This window comes from Salvelinus sp. IW2-2015, unplaced genomic scaffold (genome assembly GCF_002910315.2).
Source record: "Salvelinus sp. IW2-2015 unplaced genomic scaffold, ASM291031v2 Un_scaffold463, whole genome shotgun sequence".
Taxonomy (NCBI): Eukaryota; Metazoa; Chordata; class Actinopteri; order Salmoniformes; family Salmonidae; genus Salvelinus; species Salvelinus sp. IW2-2015.
Window position 1 is genome coordinate 633,554 of NW_019942557.1, and position 22,363 is coordinate 655,916.

A 22,363-nucleotide genomic window follows, 5' to 3' on the forward strand; every position below is an offset into this window, starting at 1 on the left:
CAAGGTATAGTTACTAGTACATAGTACTGTAGATTAGGTCCAGAGAGAGTATAGTTACTAGTACATAGTACTGTAGATTAGGTCCAGAGAGAGGTTAGTTATTACTAGTACATAGTACTGATTAGGTCCAGAGAGAGGTAGTTAGTTAACTAGTTCATAGACTATTAGTTACTAGTACATAGTACTGTAGATTAGGTCCAGAGAGAGATTAGTTAGTTAGTAGTACATAGTACTGTAGATTAGGTCCAGAGAGAGGTTAAATTAGTTACTAGTAACTGGTATTGTAGATGAGGGACCTCTCAGATAACATATAGGGCCATGATGTTTTCCTGACATAGAAACCCCTGGTCCTATATGTGTATGATGTATTTAAACTAAATCTAAAGCTTTACATCTAAAATAACTTATAGGATGGCATTGTGGCTGTTCAGTCTGAAGAAACTAGGTACAGATTTGGGGTTCATTTTGAAGGCAGCATCTGATTTTAAAAAAGGGAAAAGAACAGATGGATCTTGCTGAAGAAGGCTTAGAGTGCTCTCTAGTGTTACAAATTAAATCCGCCCTTGGAAGTACCAGAACAGGAGCAATTCTACCGACAGATACAGAAGGCTATACAGTAACTCAAGTTATAATAGTCATATGTGCATTTTGGACACAACAGTCATCCACGACTGATTATGCTAATGTGATGACAGGTTTTAAGGAACCTCTTCTCTCCCTTCCTCACCATCTCACCTCTGGTTCTCTTCAGGTCCAGAGAGATCTCCTTGATGGCAAGGTCTGTGTGGGATGGGACCATCTGTTCCCTCATGATGAACAGGTGTTTGATCAGAAACAGCTGACCGTCTACTTGTGTCCGTACAAGATGAAACCACACCAGTAACTTTAACATCAGAATATTTAAAATGTTAACCTTTTCCCCAAAAAGAAAACCAGTATTGACCCATTTTTACAGAAGAAAAAAGGTGAACAGGTGAAGGGCTTGTTTTCGAATGACACCCTTTACAATCAGAAATGTACACTCAGTGGCCAGTTTATTAGGTATAACTATCTAGTACCGGGTCAGACCGCCCTTTGCCTCCAGAACAGTCTGAATTATTTGGGGTATGGAAACATTGCTCAATTGGCATCAAGGGACCTAACATGTGCCAGGAAAACACTCCCCACACCATCACACCACCGCCACCAGCCTGTACTGTTGACACCAGGCCGAATGGGGCCATGGACTCATACTGCTTACACCAAATCCTGACTCTGCCATCAACATGACGCAGCAGGAACCGGTATTCGATGGACCAGGCAATGTTTTTCCACTTCTCAATTGTTCAGTGTTCGTGCTTCTTGTTTTTAGCTGAGATGTCGTTCTGCACGCCACTGTTGTACTGCGCTGTTATTTGTCTGTTTGTGGCCCGTCTGTTAGCTTGCACGATTCTTGCCATTCTCCTTCGATCTCTCTCATCAACGAGCAGTTTTTGCCCACAGGACTGCCACTGACCACATGTTTTGTTGTTTGTCGCACCGTTCTCTGTAAACCCTAGGAGGCCATTTCTGAGTTACTGGAACTGGCGTGCCTGGCACCGACGATCATACCACGCTCAAAGTCGCTTAGGTCACTCGTTTTGCCCATTCAAACGTTCAATCGAACAGTAGTAACTGAATGCCCGTCTGCCTGCTTTACATAGCAAGCCATGGCCACGTGACTCACTGTCTGTCGGAGAGAACCATTTTGGTGTACCTAATAAACTGGCCACTGAATGTATAACGTAACGCATCACGTGCATCGCATTGTCCTTGTGCCTAAAATAAATCTGCACCAACCTTGTTCTTGAGGACGACATCAGAGGCTTTGAGCAGGGACTGGATGCAAGCAGATAAGGCCTCTTGAGATAAACCCTGGAAGACTGATCTCTGGAGGGCCAACAAATCCCATGCATCAACATGGTGGACAGCATCAACACAGGGACAACATGGTGGACAGCATCAACACAGGGACAACATGGTGGACAGCATCAACACAGGGACAACATGGTGGACAGCATCAACACAGGGACAACATGGTGGACAGCATCAACACAGGGACAACATGGTGGACAGCATCAACACAGGGACAACATGGTGGACAGCATCAACACAGGGACAACATGGTGGACAACATCAACACAATATTTTCAGATTTTTAAATTTGTGATAAAAACTATGATCACTTGGCAAGGACTGTAGCTTGTGTATACCATCGGTTAGATACGTTTCTATAGGCATTTATTTCTGTAGGCCTAACAGGAGTTAGTGTGCACACTCAGGACGTGTGTCTGTGTGTGTATATGGAGAGGTCGAAACACAATTGAATGAATGAGACACGGAGGGGAAAGGGAATTTAGGGAGAAGGGCGTGATGCTTGGCTTGGCTTCCTTTTTGTTGTGCCCTGCAAATGCACATGTACACATGGAACACTAGAGTCAAAGCAAATTAACATTGTCTTTAAGACAAAATGGCACTTGCCCGTTCGGGCAGCCACATCAAATCAAATCAAATCAAGTTTATTTTATATAGCCCTTCGTACATCAGCTAATATCTCGAAGTGCTGTACAGAAAACCCAGCCTAAAACCCCAAACAGCAAGCAATGCAGGCGTAGAAGCACGGTGGCTAGGAAAAACTCCCTAGAAAGGCCAAAACCTAGGAAGAAACCTAGAGAGGAACCAGGCTATGAGGGGTGGCCAGTCCTCTTCTGGCTGTGCTGGGTGGAGATTATAACAGAACTATGCCAAGATGTTCAAAATGTTCATAATTGACAAGCATGGTCAAATGAGCCACCAAATAGTTTTACTGTATTCAATTCATTTAAAAAAAAAATCTCTGGTTAAAGATCGAGCTTTGACATCTGTTCGATTACTCATGCCCGGCCGTAGTTTATTACAAGTTGAACAGGGAGACGCCTCCAGCACAGAACACATCTAACAGGCATCTTGGAGACAGGCTCTTTCTATTCTACTCAGACAGCACCAAGTGTACTGTCAACATCTGTACTGTAAAACGCCAGGCCAAGACCTTGTAGAAGTCAAAACAAAGGGCGGTGACTGTCAGCTGCTACAGAATCAGTGTTTCACAGAATCAATAATGAATCAGTGTCAATCACTACCACCAGAACACTGGAAATATTACAGAAAGGGAACATTGTGTTAATCACTCTTAACTGGGCTCCCGAGTGGCACAGCGGTCTAAGGCACTGCATCTCAGGGCTTGAGGAGTCACTACAGACACCCTGGTTCGATTCCAGGCTGTATCACAAACGGCCATGATTGGGAGTCCCATAGGGCGGCGCACAATTGGCCCAGTGAGGGCCGTCATTGTTTATTTATTTATTTTTATTTTACCGTTATTTTACCAGGTAAGTTGACTGAGAACACGTTCTCATTTGCAGCAACGACCTGGGGAATAGTTACAGGGGAGAGGAGGGGGATGAATGAGCCAATTGTAAACTGGGGATTATTAGGTGACCGTCGATGCGTTGAGGGCCAGATTGGGAATTTAGCCAGGACACCGGGGTTAACACCCCTACTCTTACGATAAGTGCCATGGGATCTTTAATGACCTCAGAGAGTCAGGACACCCGTTTAACGTCCCATCCGAAAGACAGCACCCTACACAGAGCAAGTGTCCCCAATCACTGCCCTGGGGCATTGGATCTTTTTGTTTAGACCAGAGGAAAGAGTGCCTCCTACTGGCCCTCCAACACCAGCTTCCAGCAGCACCTGGTCTCCCATCCAGGGAAAATAAGAATTGGTTCTTAACTGACTTGCCTAGTTAAATTAAGGTAAAAAAAAAACTGAAATGTTAAATATTCCATTACAAGGGGAAAACAGACCGTAGATTAGTATATAGGGGCAACTTCCTCCTACTGACTGAAGACAGCAGTCAATCAAACCACTTCCATCATCTCCAGTTTCTCAGGATAGGTCAGGTCATTGGGGACGTCAGCCTGGATGTAGATGTGTGTCCTGTAGACCAGACTCTCCTGGACATCCTGCAGCATGTTTCACCACCGCCTCAAACACCCCAGCTGACCAGCTACACACCATGATGTCATACACTTCTTACTCAGCCTGGTTACACACCCTCGCTTTTAGAAAGAAATACCATGTCCTAGGACATGTTTTATCTGTTGACGTGTAGGCCTAATTACACTGCTCTCTGAAAATACGTTATGGTAAATATGTAACATACTATAGCTTGATGGTAAGAGTAACCAGAGAGGTCCTTTGTTTTGCGAGTGACAGTACGGTTCTTGTGGACGTGGTCTCTGTAGCATCTTATTATTTAGGATGCCACAGAGTTCTGACAGGGTCTCCAGGTGGATACCGTGGATGATGAGGCGATCGCAGGACGTCATACAGCGTCAGACACAGCTTCTCCAGCAGTTCACTGGGGGGGGGGGGGGGGGGGTAAACTCCTTCACTTTCCCACCAGTGAGCAAAGGCTCTGTAGTGAGTTCACTCACTGCATTTTAAAAGGTCACAGTTTGAGTTGTCCTCTGGAAATGACAGTATGGTGAAAATGCATTTCTTCTACATGAGAGAAACACTAGCTAGTATCCTGATCAGTTTTAGATACATGTTTTGTGTGGAATGTTTAGATACATGTTGTGTGTAACATTCACTGTGTAGAATGTTACAGCTCTCGCGTTGTTAATTCACAGAGTAAAGCCATCAGGTGTAAAAAGATAAGACAGACAGGACAGACAGAAAAGAAAGAAAATAAATTAAAGAAAAAGAAAGGAGAATACTAACAAGGAAATATCCATTCATGTGAGCCTTTACGTCAAGACAAACATATACTGTACAGAGCTCTGAGCTTCAGTGAGCATTAGGATTAAGGGATGGTGCTACAAAAAAAAATAAAGTCTAGGTGTGGGTTTGGAGACAGTACTTCTCTAGTCTAGGTGTGGGTTTGGATACAGTACTTCCTCTAGTCTAGGTGTGGGTTTGGAGACAGTACTTCCTCTAGTCTAGGTGTGGGTTTGGAGACAGTACTTCCTCTAGTATATGTGTGGGTTTGGAGACAGTACTTCCTCTAGTATATGTGTGGGTTTGGAGACAGTACTTCCTCTAGTATAGTGTGTGGGTTTGGAGACAGTACTTCCTCTAGTATAGGTGTGGGTTTGGAGACAGTACTTCCTCTAGTCTAGGTGTGGGTTTGTGGTACCGTACTTCCTCTAGTCTCAGGTGTGTGGTTTGGAGACAGTACATTCCTCTAGTCTAGGTGTGGGTTTGGAGGACAGTACTTCCTCTAGTCTAGGTGTGGGTTGTAGACACGTACTTCCTTAGTCTAGGTGTGGGTTTGGAGACAGTACTTCCTCTAGTCTAGGTGTGGGTTTGGAGACAGTACTTCCTCTAGTCTAGGTGTGGGTTTGGGTACTGTACTTCCTCTAGTCTAGGTGTGGGTTTGGAAAAGAAGTCAGTGTAGAGCTGGTGCTCATCCTGACAGACGTGAAACATGAAGGCAAAGCCACTACGCACCTGGGAAGAGAACACAGGACAAAAAGACAGCGCTGGCAAAACATGTTGAAGGCTTCTCAGATAATATCATTTCAGTAATGTGTTTGTACAGTATCTATGCAATTGTATCTGACAAATAAAATAAAACCAACCACAAGTGAATAGATCTCAGTAAAATACTGTGAGCTTACTAATGCACAGCGGTCCTTGTTGTTTAAAACGGTGTAGACCTTACAGTGTAATGATTACTTATAAGCCCTTAACCAACAATGCAGTTAAGAAAAAATAAAATAAATAAAAATAAATAAGACTACAATAAAAAAATAAGAGCAACAATAAAATAACAACAAGACTATATACAGGGGGTACCAGTACCGAGTAAATGTTGCGGAGGTACAAGTTAGTCATGGTAATTGAGGTAATATGTACATGTAGGTAGGGGTTAAGTGACTATGCATAGATGACAGACATTGAGAAGCAGCAGCATAAATGCAAATAGCCATTTAATTAGCTGTTCAGAAGCCTTTTGGACCTAGACTTGACGCTCTGGTACCGCTTGCCGTGCGGTAGCAGAGAGAACACTCTATGACTAGGGTGGCTGGAGTCTTTGACAATTTTTAGGGCCTTCCTCTGACACCGCCTGGTAGAGGACCTGGATGGCAGGAAGCTTGTAGCGCCTTGCGGTTGGAGGCTGAGCAGTTGCCATACCAGGTGGTGATGCAACCAGTCAGGATACTCTCGATGGTGTAGCTGTAGAACTTCTTGAGGATGTGAGGACCCATGACACATCTTTTCAGTCTACTGAGGGGGAATAGGCGTTGTCGTGACCTCTTCACGACTGTCTTGGTGTGCTTGGACCATGTTAGTTTGTTGGTGATGTGGACACCAAGGAACTTGAAGCTCTCAACTTGCTCCACTACAGCCCCGTCGATGAGAATGGGGTCGCACTCTGCCCACCTTTCCCTGTAGTCCACAATCATTTCCTTTGTCTTGATCACATTGAGGGAGAAGTTGTTGTCTTGGCACCACACTTCCAGGTTCCTGAACTCCTCCCGATAGGCTGTCTCATCGTTGTCTGTGATCAGGCCTACCACAACGTCATCAATGCACTTATTGATGAAGCCGGTGACTGATGTGGTATACTCCTCAATGCCATTGGATGAGTCCCAGAACATATTCCAGTCTGTGCTAGCGGAACAGTCCTGTAGCTTAGCAGCTGCGTTATCTGACCACTTCCATATTGAGCGAGTCACTGGTACTTCCTGCTTTAGTTTTTGCTTGTAAGCTGGAGGAGAGCATTATGGTCAGATTTGCCAAATGGAGGGCGAGCTTTGTAAGCGTCTGTGTGGAGTAAACGTGGTCTCGAGTTTTTTTTCTCCTCTTGTTGCACATGTAACATGCTGGTAGAAATGAGGTAAAACAGATTTAAATTTCCCTGCATTAAAGTCCCCGGCCACTAGGAGCGTCACCTATGAATGAGCATTTTCTTGTTTGCTTATGGCTTTATACAGCTCGTTGAGTACGGTCTTAGTGCCAGCATCGGTTTGTGGTGGTACATAGACAGCTATGAAAAATATAGATAAACTCTCTTGGTAAATAGGGTGGTCTACAGCTTATCATGAGATACTCTACCTCAGGCGAACAAAACCTCAATACTTCCTTAATATTTGATTTCACGCACCAGCTGTTATTAACAAATAGACACAGACCGCCACCCCTTGTTATCCATGTCGTTGTTCAGTCTAGGACACAGAGAAACATAAGATATCACAGTTTAATGTCCCGTTGGTAGGATAGTCTTGACAGGAGTTCATCCAGTTTATTCTCCAATGATTGCACATTGGCCAATAGGATGGATGGTAGAGGCGGGTTACCCACTCTTAGACAAATTCTCACAAGGCACCCTGACCTGCGTCCCCTGTATCTGTGTCTTCTCTTCACGCGAATATCTGAGATTTGGGCCTGGTCGGGTATCTGGAGTAAATCCTTTGCGTCCGACTCGTTAAAGAAAAACATCTTTGTCCAATTCAAGGTGAGTAATCGCTGTTCTGATATCCAGAAGCTCTTTCCGGTCATAATATGTACAAAATACGTTACAAATAATGCAAAAAAACACACTAAATAATAGCACAATTGATTAGGAGCCCATAAAACGTCAGCCATCTGGTCTTACTAATGGTCACAGTGGTCTTTATTGTTTTGGCTGGTCAAGTCTGCAGTTGTGGCTGTGATGCTGGGGCTGAGGAGCTGCTCTCTCTGGTCCAGGTAGCACTGGTGCATCTCCTCCAACAGCTGATGGTACCTGGGGATGACAGAATACTGGTCGGCATTACACATAGATGATAGAACACGGGTCGGCATTACACATAGATGATAGAACACGGGTAGGCATTACACATAGATGACAGAACACGGGTCGGCATTACACATAGATGACAGAACACGGGTAGGCATTACACATAGATGACAGCACACGGGTCGGCATTACACATAGATGACAGAACACGGGTAGGCATTACACATAGAAGATAGAACACGTAGGCATTACACATAGATGATAGAACACGGGTAGGCATTACAAATAGATGACAGAACACGGGTAGGCATTACACATAGATGACAGAACTCTCCCGGGTGGCGCAGTGGTCTAGGGCACTGCATCGCAGTGCTAGCTGCGCCACCAGAGTCTCTGGGTTCGCGCCCAGGCTGGGCTGGGTTCGCGCCCAGGCTCTGTCGCAGCCGGCCGCAACCGGGAGATCCGTGGGGCGACGCACAATTGGCATAGCGTCGTCCGGGTTAGGGAGGGTTTGGCCGGTAGGGAGGGTTTGGCCGGTAGGGATATCCTTGTCTCAGTATGTAAAATAAAAAAATGTATGCACTCTACTGTAAGTCGCTCTGGATAAGAGCGTCTGCTCTTGGCCGTTAGGGATATCCTTGTCTCAGTATGTAAAAATGTATGCACTCTACTGTAAGTCGCTCTGGATAAGAGCGTCTGCTAAATGACAAAAATGTAAAATGTAAAAAATGTAACTCGGGTAGGCATTACACATAGATGACAGAACATGTGTAGGAAATAAATGTAAATAATAATGGCGCCGGAGGGGATGGCTGCCATTTTATTGGCTCTTAACCAACCGTGCGGAAGGAGATCGGGGTGCCTTGTAAGGATCCGGCGATGAGTGGCTAATCTGGATGTGGCAGGGCTTGCAAACTATTACATACTACAAAGGGAAGAACAGCCACGAGCTGCCCAGTGAGACAAGCCTACCAGATGAGCTAAATTACTTCTATGCTTGCTTCGAGGCAAGTAACACTGAAACATGCATGAGAGCACCAGCTGTTCCGGGACGATTGTGTGATCACACTCTCTGTAGCAGATGTGAGTAAGACCTTTAAACAGGTCAACATTCACAAGGCCGCTGGGCCAGATGGATTACCAGGACATGTACTCCAAGCTTGCACTGACCAACTGGCAAGTGTCTTCACTGACATTTTCAACCTCCCCCTGTCTGAGTTTGTATTACCAACATGTTTCAAGCAGACCACCATAGGACCTGTGCCCAAGAACACTAAGGTAACCTGCCTAAATGACTACCGACCCGTAGCACTCACTTCTGTAGCCATGAAGTGCTTTGAAAGGCAGGTCATGGCTCACAACACCATTATCCCAGAAACTCTAGACCCACTCCAATTCGCATAGCGCCCCAACAGATCCACAGATGATGCAATCTCTATTGCACTCCACACTGCCCTTTCATGCCTGGACAAAAGGAACACCTATGTGAGAATGCTACTCATTGACTACAGCTCAATGTTCAACACCATAGTGTCCTCAAAGCTCATCACTAAGCTGAGGACCCTGGGACTAAACACTTCCCTCTGCAACTGGATACTGGACTTCCTGATGGGTCGCCCCCTGGTGGTAAGGGTAGGTAACAGCACATCCGCCACACTGATCCTCAACACAGGGGGCCCTCAGGGATGCGTGCTCAGTCCCCTCCTGTACTCCCTGTTCACTCATGACTGCATGGCCAGGCACAACTCCAACACCATCATTAAGTTTGCCGACAACACAACGGTGGTAGGCCTGATCACCAACCACGACGAGACAGCCTATAGGGAGGAGGTCAGAGACCTGGCCGTGTGGTGCTAAGACAACAACCTCTCCCTCAACATGACCAAGGAGATGATTGAGGACTACATGAAAAGGAGGACCAAGCACCCCCCCATTCTCAACGACAGGGCTGTAGTGCAGCAGGTTGAGAGTTTCAAGTTCCTTGGTGTCCACATCACCAATAAACTAACATGGTCCAAGCACACCAAGACAGTCGTGAAGAGGGCATGACAAAACCTATTCCCCCTCAGGAGACTGAAAAGATTTGGCATGGGTCCTCAAATCCTCAAATGGTTCTACAGCTGCACCATCGAGAGCATCCTGACTGGTTGCATCACTGCTAGGTATGGCAACTGCTCGGCCTCCGACCGCTAGGCACTACAGAGGGTAGTGCGTACGGCACAGTAAATCACTGATGCCAAGCTTCCTGCCATCTAGGACCTCTATACCAGGCGGTGTCAGAGGAAGGCCCTAAAAATTGTCAAAGACTCCAGCCACCCTAGTCATAGATTGTTCTCTCTGCTACCGCATGGGAAGTGGTACCGGAGCACCAAGTCTAAGTCCAAAAGGCTTCTTAACAGCTTCTACCCCCAAGCCATAAGACTCCTGAACAGCTAATCAAATGGCTACCCAGACTATTTGCATTGACTGTTGCTACTCTCTGTTTATAATCTATGCATAGTCACTTTAACTCTACCTACATGTACATATTACCTCGACAAACCAGTGCCCCCGCACATTGACTCTGTACCGGTACCCCCTGTATATAGCCTAGCTATTGTTATTTTACTGCTGCTCTTTAATTATTTGTTACTTATATTTCTTAAGGTATTTTTCTATAAACTGTTCTGTTGGTTAAGGGCTTGTAAGTAAGAATTTCACTGTAAAGATCTACACCTGTTGTATTTGGTTGATTTGAATTACATAAAGATAACAGAACACACCACAGTAGGTGAGGCGATCCTGACAAGCCATGATCATACAGTACATGAACCCAATACTCACTCAAGTCTTCTCTCTGACCTCTGTTCCATTTGTTCAATCAGCATCTGAAAGAACAATCACTATTATTCATCTCTACAAACACAACACAGAGTTTTACAACCAAAAGGATGGCTTAGCGAATTTGATGTTAAATTCCAACAGAATAAATAAATCATTATACTCACTCTGACTTTGGGTGCAGCTGCTCTGAACTTGACACAGTGTGAAGGCATTGTCCAATGGATCCTGAAAGAAAAATACATTTGAAATCAGACAGACAACTCAAGACAGAAGACTTGTGTGTACCAGTACCAAGTCAAAATCGATAATAAAAAAGCGGCCGAGGACTTCTTCCTACCCTTTGTGTTAACTGGCTGGTGAGATTCTGCATAGCGTTCACACTGTGAGTCTTCATGAAGAGCATGGCTTTAGACAGACACTGTTGGAACTTTGGCCACTGGGTAATCCTGGGTAATCCTTAAAGTTTGTGGCTGAAAAAAAAGTTAATCAGCCAATATGAAGACACAGCTCTACAGTAGAATACATACTTTCCATTGTGGGCTGAAAATATACTTACATGGGAAGAAACATACTCTATACAGTCATCCAATTTCGAAAGCATTGGTATAAATCCTTCACTGTTTACAGACAGTGTGGGCGGGTTTAATTTCTGCAGAGACAGGGCGAGAATGATCTTTTGCAAGGCTCGAGTCAGGAAAAAGATTAACCAATGACATTTGCTAAAGGATTTAAAATGCCACAGAAAGGAGGATGGGTACAGGGTTTAATAAAAAAATGTAAAAGACAGCTAACCGTGTTGATGTTCTCCAACTCGTTGTTGTAAGAAAGCTTCTGCTGTACGTTCTCAGTCAGAGCCACCAGTTTTGACTGTTTAAGAGAAAACTATCTGTTGGCAGGGAACTAGGATTTAGATAACAGGCTGACATTTCATGTCTGACGTTTTATTCCATTACAAATGGAAACAGGTCCATACTACTTTGTTCTGTTGGTACTTTTTGTGCCTCTGACAGTCACATAACCAACATGTGACTGTCAGATAACCAACATGTAGGCTACGTGACTGTGTCAAATAACCTACATCTACAGTCGTTTCTCCACTAAATGTTTTGCGATTATGCTGCGGAATTTAGAGGTAATTTGTGGTTTAGTACGTTACCCTGCATCACCACTTCATTGCTCCAGACCACCACAAGGGGGAGTTAGAGCACTGATTATGCTTTTGGGTCCTACTGTGTCTCTAACTGACAATGAATGGGCGACATAAACCTAAATAGAAACTGATAATTGTGCACAAGTTCATTTTTGGCTTGTGGATATCCGTTTGGATATTCTCACAGATATATTATTAACCCTGTTATTAGCAGGACAATATATATTGGTCATGGCTCCCGAGTGGCGCACAATGGGATTCAGCTGTATCCACTGAAACCGCGCAAGGTTCAAGGCACGAGGGCAGGGTGCACGGGATGGGCCGCAGAGCCGCGCACAGAAGACCGATCTAGCCCATGGGGAAGGGAGGAGGAGGAAGGGGGGGGGGGTGGACCCCCACCCAAGGTAGCACAGAGCAACACTTTAAGGGGCATTGCACTAATAATGGCACTGACTAGTGAAACGTTCCCGCTGTTCTGTTCTTAGTGGTAGTCTGCACGTTCAAATTAAAATAATGTAACTAATAATGGCATATTTATGCTTTCGTTAATAAAATAATGATAAAAAGTTTATTTAGTTATGGATCCATAACGATTTACAACGGGAATGAATATCACTGAATTACAGAAATATTCTCCAATCCTCTATATGTAATTATTGTCGGAGAGTCACGTCATATTTTTCGATATACAGTAGGCCTACCGTAGGCGATGTGAGTCTCACTAGTGTTGAGTAATATGCTGTTAATAGTGGTGTAGGTCTTATTTAAAGAGCATATTGAAGTTGGAAGCAATAGGATTTGAAGCAAAAGCCTACAACTATTTTAGCACTGTTTTGCACTGCTCTGAGTCAAGCATGGGGACTGGTCTTGATAAATCAATGAGATTTTTATTTTCACTGACTCTCCATTTGGGTATTGGTTAGACTACAATTATGGTGTAGAAATGTTATGCTCTTAGTTTAACCTTTATTTAAAAGTCAGTCACGAACAAATTCTTATTTACAAGGACAGCCTACTCCTTCCTTCCCGTCGGGGAATTGAACCCCAGTCTCCCGCGTGCCCGCACGACACGGGGAATCTTTAGCTAAATAGCCCAGTACTGTACTCCCGACTGTCACGTTGTACAGTACCATATTTTCCGTTCCATCCTAGCAGAAACCCAGAGGGTTTTTAGTTTTTCTTGGAATAGAAAAACCCTAATATTAATCAAATTAATTGAGCAAAATTTCTTAAAATCAGTCCCATATACTATGTTCTTACAAAAAAAGGTTTTAAATTCTCTAGTACAGCCACTATTGAAGGCTATCAAATAGGGCTGGGCGATATCAATTTTCTTTTAGATATATTCGAGTTTATGTTTCAGCGCGGTATGGAAAATGCCTATATCCCAAGAATCGAGGTTCTGTTATAATGTTGTAACGTTTTACAAATGCAGCATCTCACGGTCTTCTCTGTCAGCCCAATGTCAAATCATGTCCCAATTGCGTGACAACACATGCACAGAGGTTATCCACAAATCACAACCCTAGACAGCCTTTCAGGAATTGTAACCACGCCGGAGAAGTAAAGCGGCGGTAAGAGTTCCACCAAAATGGCCCTGCCGCGATTATACACTGCTACCCGTGAAAGAGTGGCAGAGAAGCTGGCTAGTGTTTCTTATTTTTCCACCACAGCCGATCTATGGCCGAGCAGAACATTAGAGCCATACCTAAGTTTGACAGTCCACTACATAAACGAAGACTGGAAATTGCTAAATGTCTGCCTCCAGACGTCGTACTTCCCCGATGATCATACGGGTGAAGTAATAGCCCAGGGTCTCAAAGACTCTCTGGCATCGTGGAAGATGAGTGAAGACCGACAGGTGTGCATGACAACTGACAGCGGGAGCAACATGATAAAAGCACTGGGCTTGAATAACTGGACCCGCCAGCAGTGCTTTGGGCTCAGGCTTTACCTCGCCAGTGGTAAGCGTGACATTGGATAATTAAAGTGCATACAAAATAGTGATGTTCAGGCCAGCTGTAGGCGAATGTGTTAGTAGTTGTGTCATTCTGCCAGTCCAATAACAAATAACCACAGGCTGTTCTAATTATAACAAATTAACTAAATTAATACATTTTCAATTAAAATTATTATATAAATTACATATTCAAACAGCTTGTGGTCAAACATTCCTAAACAATAGAATAGACGTGCGGGGGTGTGTGTTGTTCAGTTGTTTTGCACAAATAGGCCTTGAGGTCTTTTTAAAATGAAGTTAAGAATTATGTCTTGGCCTTTTTTAATTTGTTTAGAGAAAAACAAGAAATCGAGATATATATTGTGAATCGTCCAAACCTCCGATATTACTTATAGGCCATATCACCCAGGGCGACAATCAAATGCTTCTCAAAGATGCCCTCTAGTGGTCAAACTAGCACTAACCAGCATTAATGGTCCCAGTGCTTCACACTTAAATAAAGTGCCATTGAATTCTGTCGGCACCATGCAAACTGCACCGCAGTACACTGCAATTTTTAAAGGACGAACCACTGTAGCCTAAGTTGGTTCTCTGACACAGTCACATAGCCTACATGTTGGTTCTGACACAGTCACATAGCCTACATGTTGGTTCTGACAAATCAAATCAAATCAATTTATATAGCCCTTCGTACATCAGCTGATATCTCAAAGTGCTGTACAGAAACCCAGCCTAAAACCCCAAACAGCAGCAATGCAGATGTAGAAGCACGGCGGCTAGGAAAAAACTCCTAGAAAGGCCAAAACCTAGGAAGAAACCTAGAGAGGAACCAGGCTATGAGGGGTGGCCAGTCCTCTTCTGGCTGTGCCGGGTGGAGATTATAACAGAACATGGCCAAGATGTTCAAATGTTCATAAATGACCAGCAGGGTCAGATAAATAATAATTACAGTAGTTATCGAGGGTGTAGCAAGGCAGCACCTCAGGAGTAAATGTCAGTTGGCTTTTCCAATAGCCTACATGTTGGTTCTGACACAGTCACATAGCCTACGTGTTGGTTCTGACACAGTCACATAGTTTACGTGTTGGTTCTGACACAGTCACATAGCCTACATGTTGGTTCTGACACAGCCACATAGCCTACAGGTTGGTCTGACAGTCACATAGCCTACATGATGGTTCTGACAGTCACATAGCCTATATGTTGGTTCTGACACAGTCACATAGCCTACATGTTGGTTCTGACAGTCACATAGCCTACATGTTGGTTCTGACACAGTCACATAGCCTACATGTGGTTCTGACACGGTCACATAGTCTACATGTTGGTTCTGACACGGTCACAAAGTCTACATGTTGGTTCTGACACGGTCCACTAGTCTACATGTTGGTTCTGACACAGCCACATAGCCACATGTTGGTTCTGACAGTCACATAGCCTACATGTAGGTTCTGACAGTCACATAGCCTACATGGCTGGTTCTGACAGTCACATAGCCTACATGGCTGGTTCTGACACAGTCACATAGCCTACATGTTGGTTCTGACACAGTCACATAGCCTACATGTAGGTGTTCCCCCACCTGTTCTTTGAGGAGCTTAGCACAGTTGTCTGAATGGGGACCGCAGAGAGCAAGACGTCAGGCTACACAAGTTCTCAATGGGCATCTGAATGGGAAATGCAAAATAAGGTTGAATGAGACCGGCACTGTCAGATTTATAACTATGCAGTCACTTTACCTCTCCCTAAATGTACATATTACTTCAATGACCGCGACTAACCTGTGCCTCTGAGGTACCCTGTATATAGCCTCGTTACATGCTGACCAGACCGGACAGTCGCGTGCGCGAGCGTCGCAAAATAAATCTAGAAATCCATGTTAATTCAATTATTGCACCCACACTGCTTGCGCGCGCCAACGAGCGTCTGCGATGCCAAGGGCTAAAATAGAAGTTATTCCTATTTCCGACGCAGATCGCGCTGAAAGTCATCTTCTCATTGGTTTATAGAAGCAGGTACCCACGTGCCATCTCCTCATTGGTTATACCCACATGGGTGATTGAAAGATGAACTTTGTTGCCGGTTGTCGTGGTAATACTATGAAAGTTTAGATGAGATCACCATATAAATTCAAAGATGAAAAAGCCTGGAAGGAGGAGAGATGACTAGAAATGATTCGGTTTGCCGTTTTATGTGTGGATTAATTGTCGGAGTAGAGGTCCTTGTGCATTTCAGGTAAAATAACAACTCAATGTTTTTATCCCAGGACAAATTAGTTAGCAACAGCAAGCTTGCTAAATAGGACAAATTAACGTTAGCTAGCAAGTGCAAGCTAACTAGTTAAATTGCCATACATGTTTAATGCTTTTCGGCCTGTCCCCAAATGAATGTCATTGGTTCAGTTTGTTTTGATATTTTAACCTGCGTGTCGTGATCGCGTTTGGTGTGGGGGGGCAAAATATATTTATGCACAATAGCGCACGTTTGGGTTCCGTGTTACTGTTACTCTTTAATTTTTATTTATTTTTATAAGTAGTTTACTTCAGTTGATTTAGTAAATACTTTACACTAGTTTTTTCTTAAAACGGCATTGTTGGTTAAGGGTTTGTATTCAGCATTTCACTGTAAGTTCTACCTGTTGTATTCATCGCATGTGTCAAATCAAATGTGATGATTTAGATCTCAAAATGCTAAACAGTTAAGCTAGCTAAGGTTAGCCAACGGGTTTGAGCAGTTAACTACAATGACAATGGCATGACATGACCCACTTCAATACTTGGCCAGGTATGTGAGTTAGCTAGCGTCCTCAAAATAAGTAATCAGACAAGTTGATCAACTCTGGGAAGTAGCTAGCTAGTTAGCCTAGGGTTTCAGCAGCAGCTCGGATGTCAAGAACGGAGTCCGTTTGTTTATCTGTCAGAGGAGCCATGGCATCTGTCCGCCGGTCCAACTGTGACAGTTTTTCACGTCTTTCTTAATCTGTCAGATCCAGGAGAGAATGGTCTGTGTACGCCATCATCATCCTCCTCAGCAACATCCAACGTCAGCGCGGTCGTCGCTATTTACCACAGCCACAAAGTCATAAACTCCTCTTATTTCTACAATTGAACTTTTAAAATTTTCATTTCAAACTTAACCTTAATCCTAACCTTAACCACACTGCTAACCTTACGCCTTAACCTTAAATGAACACCAACAATACATGTTTTGTTTTCATACATTTTTACTATACAGGCGTTGACAATTTTTCTTTGTGGCTGTGCTATCTAGTGGAAACCCGTCAGCAGCAGACTAGGTCCTGTTCCGGAAAAAGGGCGGAGTTCCAAAAAGGGGGAGGACTGTGACTACAGCTTCCAATAGTATGACTATTTTCAGAACACATGCAGACTTCATTGGTTGAAACGTTGAAAGGCTTAAAACGTTGCACATGGAAATTAAGGTGATACATTAGGGTTTATGCTCAGGTGGAATTTAGTGAACAGTGTTGTTCCAATGCAGTGGCAAGTCTGTAACATCAAATCAAACTTTATTTGTCACATGCGCCGAAAACAACAAGGGTAGACCTTACAGTGAAATGCTTACTTACAAGCCCTTAACCAACAGTGCAGTTCAAGAAGAGTTAAGAAAATATTTACCAAATAAACTAAAGTAAAAAATTCTAAAAAGTAACACAATAACATAACAATAAACAAGGCTATATACAGGGGGTACCGGTACCGAGTCAGTGTGCGGGGGTACAGGTTAGTTGAGGTAATTTGTACATGTAGGTGGGGGTGAAGTGACTATGCATAGATAATAAACAACGAGTAGCTATATAATCAGCAGTCTTATGACTTGGTGGTAGAAGCTGGGGGTAGAAGCTGTTAAGGAGCCTTTTGGTTGTAGACTTGGTGCTCTGGTACCGCTTGCCGTGCGGTAGCAGAGAAAACAGTCTTTGACTTGGGTGACTGGAGTCTCTGACAATTTTATGGGCTTTCCTCTGACACCGCCTATTATATAGGTCCTGGATTGCAGGAAGCTTGGCCCCAGTGATGTACTGGGGCCACTACCCTCTGTAGCACCTTACGGTCAGATGCCGAGCAGTTGCCATACCAGGCGGTGATGCAACCGGTCAGGATGCTCTCGATGGTGCAGCTTTAGAACTTTTTGAGGATCTGGGGACCCATGCCAAATCCTTTCAGCCTTCTGAGGGGGAAAAGGTTTTGTCATGCCCTCTTCACAACTGTTTTGGTGTGTTTGGACAATGATAAGAACGTTGGTGATGTGGACACCAAGGAACTTGAAACTCTCGACCCGCTCCACTACAGCCTAGTTGATGTTAAAGAGATAAGAACGTTGGGCCTGCCTTCTCCTGTAGTCCTCCATCAGCTCCTTTGTCTTGCTCACACTGCCAGTTATCTGACATCCTCTCCATAGGCTGTCTCATCGTTGTTGGTGATCAGGCCTACCACTGTTGGTTCGTCAGCAACTTAATGATGGTGTTGGAGTCGTGTTTGGCCACGCAGTCATGGGTGAACATGGAGTACAGGAGGGGCTAAGTACACACCCTTGAGGGGCCCCAGTGTTGAGGATCAGCGTGGCAGATGTGTTGTTGCCTACCTTTACCACCTGGGGAGGCCTGTCAGGAAGTCCAGGATCCTGGATATGCTGAGCTGTAGTCAATGAACAGCATTCTCACATAGGTTTTCCTTTTGTCCAGGTGTGAAAGGGCAGTGTGGAGTGCGATTGAGATTGTGTAATCTGTGGATCTGTTGGGGCGGTATGAGAATTGGAGTGGGTATAGGGTATCCGGGAGGATGCTGTTGATGTGAGCCATGATCAGCCTTTCAAAGCACTTCATGGCTACCGAAGTGAGTGCTACGGGGCAGTAATCATTTAGGCAGGTTACCTTTGCTTCCTTGGGCACAGGAACTATGGTGGTCTGCTTGAAACATGAAGGTATTGCAGACTCAGTCAGAGAGAGGTTGAAAATATCAGTGAAGACAATTGCCAGTTGGTCGCGCATGCATTGAGTACACGTCCTGGTAATCCATCTGGCCCCGCGGCTTTGTGAATGTCGACCTGTTTAAAGGTTTTGCTCACATCGGCTACTGAGAGCGTTATCACACAGTCATCCAGAACAGCTGGTGCTCTCGTGCATGCTTCAGTGTTGCTTGCCTCGAATTGAGCATAAAACGCATTTAGCTCGTCTGGTAGGCTCACGTCACTGGGCAGCTCGCGTCTGGGTTTCCCTTTGTAGTCGGTAATAGTTTTCAAGCCCTGACACATCTGACGAGCATCAGAGCCGATGTAGTAGGATTCAATCTTAATCCTGTATTGACGCTTTGCTTGTTTTGAAGGTTCGTTTGAGGGCATAGCAGCATTTCTTATAGGCGTCCGGATTAGTCTCCCGCTCCTTGAAAGCGGCAGCTCTAGCCTTTAGCTCGATGCGGATATTGCCTGTAATCCATGGCTTCTGGTTGGGATATGTACGTATGGTCGCTGTGGGGACGACATCATCAATGCACTTATTGATGAAGCCGATGACTGAGGTGGTACACTCCTCAATGCCATTGGATGAATCCCGGAACATAATCCAGTCTGTGCTAACAAAACAGTCCTGTAGCGTAGCATCTGCGTCATCTGACCACCCCTGTGTTGAGCGAGTCACTGGTACTTCCTGCTATAATTTCTGCTTGTAAGCAGGAATCAGGATAGAATTACAGTCAGATTTGCCAAATGGAGGGCAGGGGAGAGCTTTGTATGCAACTCTGTTTATGGAGAAAAGGTGGTCTAGAGCTTTTTTTCCTTTGCTTGCACATGCGACATTCTGGTAAAATTTTTGTAAAACTGATTTAAATTTGCACTGCATTAAAATCACTGGCCACTAGCAGGGCTGCTTCTGGGTGAGCATTTTCTTGTTTGCTTATGGCCTTATAGAATTGGTTGAGTGCAGTCTTAGTGCCAGCATCGATTTGGGGTGGTAAATAGACGGCTACGAATAATATAGATGAGAACTCTCTTGGTAGTCAGTGTGGTCTAAAGCTTATCATAAGGTACTCTACCTCAGGCGAGCAATATCTCGAGACTTCTTTAATATTAGACATCGCGCACCAGCTGTTATTGACAAAAAGACACACACACCCAAAAAGACACACGTCCCCATTGAGGAAACTCTTTGACATTGTTTCACTAAACAGAGGAATGACATAACCCAAAGCATCAATTTGCATGACAGCATAGAAGCACTCACTGCTGTTGCCCATCGCTCCTAGAATTAGATTAATAAGAATGTCCTTTTGGTATCTGCTACCTGGGTGGAGTTGAGTTGAGAATTCTTGGCTAGGTGACAGACACTGTTAGTATGTGTAACGTGTAGGTAGATTGTAATGTGTGTGTTTTTACCTGCTACCATACTGAGACAGTGACATATACCACCAGGTGGAGCCCTGGATCAGATTTTACATCCAATAACTGATTTTTCCACAACCTAGGGATATAGCTAGGCATACGGAACACTTCTGTATGACTCTCAGAATTACAATAATATCAGACAAAACCATAGCAAACTGTACTGGTTTGTAAATCAACATAGGTTGTGCTGAATGTATTTTTTAAAAGAGACACTTATACAAAGAGCAATCCCAAAAGTACTGTCTGTGGAATGTTTTGTGAAAGCAAGAACCCTTGAACCAGACTGACAGCCACGTGTTGTGTCTAACCAACCACTTTATTATGACGGGGTATGAGACAGTTTCTGCCCCCAGCATGCAGTCTGTCTAGACGTGGATCGATAAGTCCCAAGAAACTTCAGAGATCTGCATCTAGTAATGACACAAACATTAGGCAGACATACATATCACTAGTTTCGTCTGTGTTTCCTTCTCTGTAGTTGTTATGCTCTGTTTTCAACCAAACAATCTGCTTTTATTTATGTGAAATGTTTATCTTCATAAGGGGCTCCTGAGTGGCGCAGTGGTCTAAGCCACTGCGGGTCAGTGCTAGAGGCGTCACTACAGACTCTGGTTCCATTCCAGGTTGTATCACAACCGGCTGTGATTGGGAGTCCCATAGGGCGGCGTGCAATTGGCCCAGCATCATCCGGGTTAGGTCATTGTAAATAAGAATTTGTTTTTAACTGACTTGCCTAGTTAAATAAAGGTTAAATAAATAAAATATATATATAAAAGAGTGGGGGAATAAAGGAGAAAATTCAATTACATAGATAATGTTCTTCTAACAGAATGTTCTTTCTTTGTTGTGGTAGAAAAACAACCAATTTACCGTCAGTTAAAATATAATTTTCTTGCCCAACGTTGATATGTTCCATGTTTCTTCGCTATTCCCTGGAAAAATGGTGAATGTACTGTAAAGTATATCCAAGACATATAATCCACATCCGATTATACATTTCAAATAATAATTTGATATAAAAATCTGCTGATATTGTTGCTTAATAAGTCTTTCCAATGTGTTGTTCATTAATACAGTATGTTAAAAAATATAGTGTTTGAGACTACAGCTTTAGATTGTTCATCAGTCATCAAATAGTACACCGTATTGATGAAGCAATTTATTTGTTTCCTTCTTTTGAAAAGCATGCAGAATAAAAAGCATTTTTAGTATCTGGAATTTAAAAAATGATAATTTGCAGGCCCAGAATCAATAGTACTGTACTACAATTATGTTACTTAATCTTAAGTATGACTACTTGAACACCATCTTTGCTTCATAATGGCCTCAGGGCATTCAGACCGCTGTTAACCCCATTCTGTGTCAGATTGCATGCAAATCCACTGTTCTCTCAATGCTCTGAAATGACTAAATGTTCATGCAATAAAATAAATAGGATTTCTTGAACCATGTTTTCAGTGACTTAGATAACCTCTTAATCAGTTGGCATGGATAGAATCTCTTTCTATCCCCTCTCTATTGGGATTGTCTCCAGTACCGTATCACTGAAACAACCGCCAACCTCGGTGAAGCCACAAGCCAATACTTTGTCCAAGATTAAAGGGCAGATTTAATACGTTCCATCCTGCCTTAGCTGTGTTTATGCATTCGTTTTGAATAGACGGCTACAGTCCAACATAGAAACATCTTATTCTGAAAACTAGGTAGGCCTAACTACTGCACCTGCTATTTTCACCCTGTATACTTTTATTTAAACAAATAAAGGAATGTTATTATACTGTGTAAATACCTCGTTTTTCAGCTTGTATAATGTTATTTAAACAAACAAGTGTATGTTAAGCTACTGTGTAAATAACACAAATGCACATTTGATCAAATTGACCAGCAAAACTTTTTCACCGTCTTTAAATAATTTTTTTTGTAAACAAATTATTTACAGACGTCTCCAATCAACATCATTCTAGCTGGACTGTGTTCGTGCACTCGGGCTCTGTCATGATCCATGTCACGAGGGTGTCTGATGGTGAGGTCACAGTAAGTTCACATCTTTTTTTAAGTCTACTACTAGTTGAAAGGATCGGGGTCCCAGTGGTCTTACTGGAGGATAAAAAGAGATGTCAGAAGAAATCTCATCACAACTTAATCGTTGCTGTACGATGCTGCAGTGGTCTGTAGAATAATAGCGATACAGCCACCTAACATTCATGAGACCTTATAATCGGTGAAATAAATCTAAGACAAGAAATAT

At 43.6% G+C, this 22,363-nt stretch overlaps 1 pseudogene; it reads right to left on the reverse strand.

Moving 5' to 3' along the window:
- The window catches only part of LOC112068356 (conserved oligomeric Golgi complex subunit 3-like), a 39,027-nt pseudogene extending 20,879 nt beyond the window's left edge, over positions 1-18,148 (reverse strand).
- Positions 18,149-22,363: the final 4,215 nt, after the last annotated feature.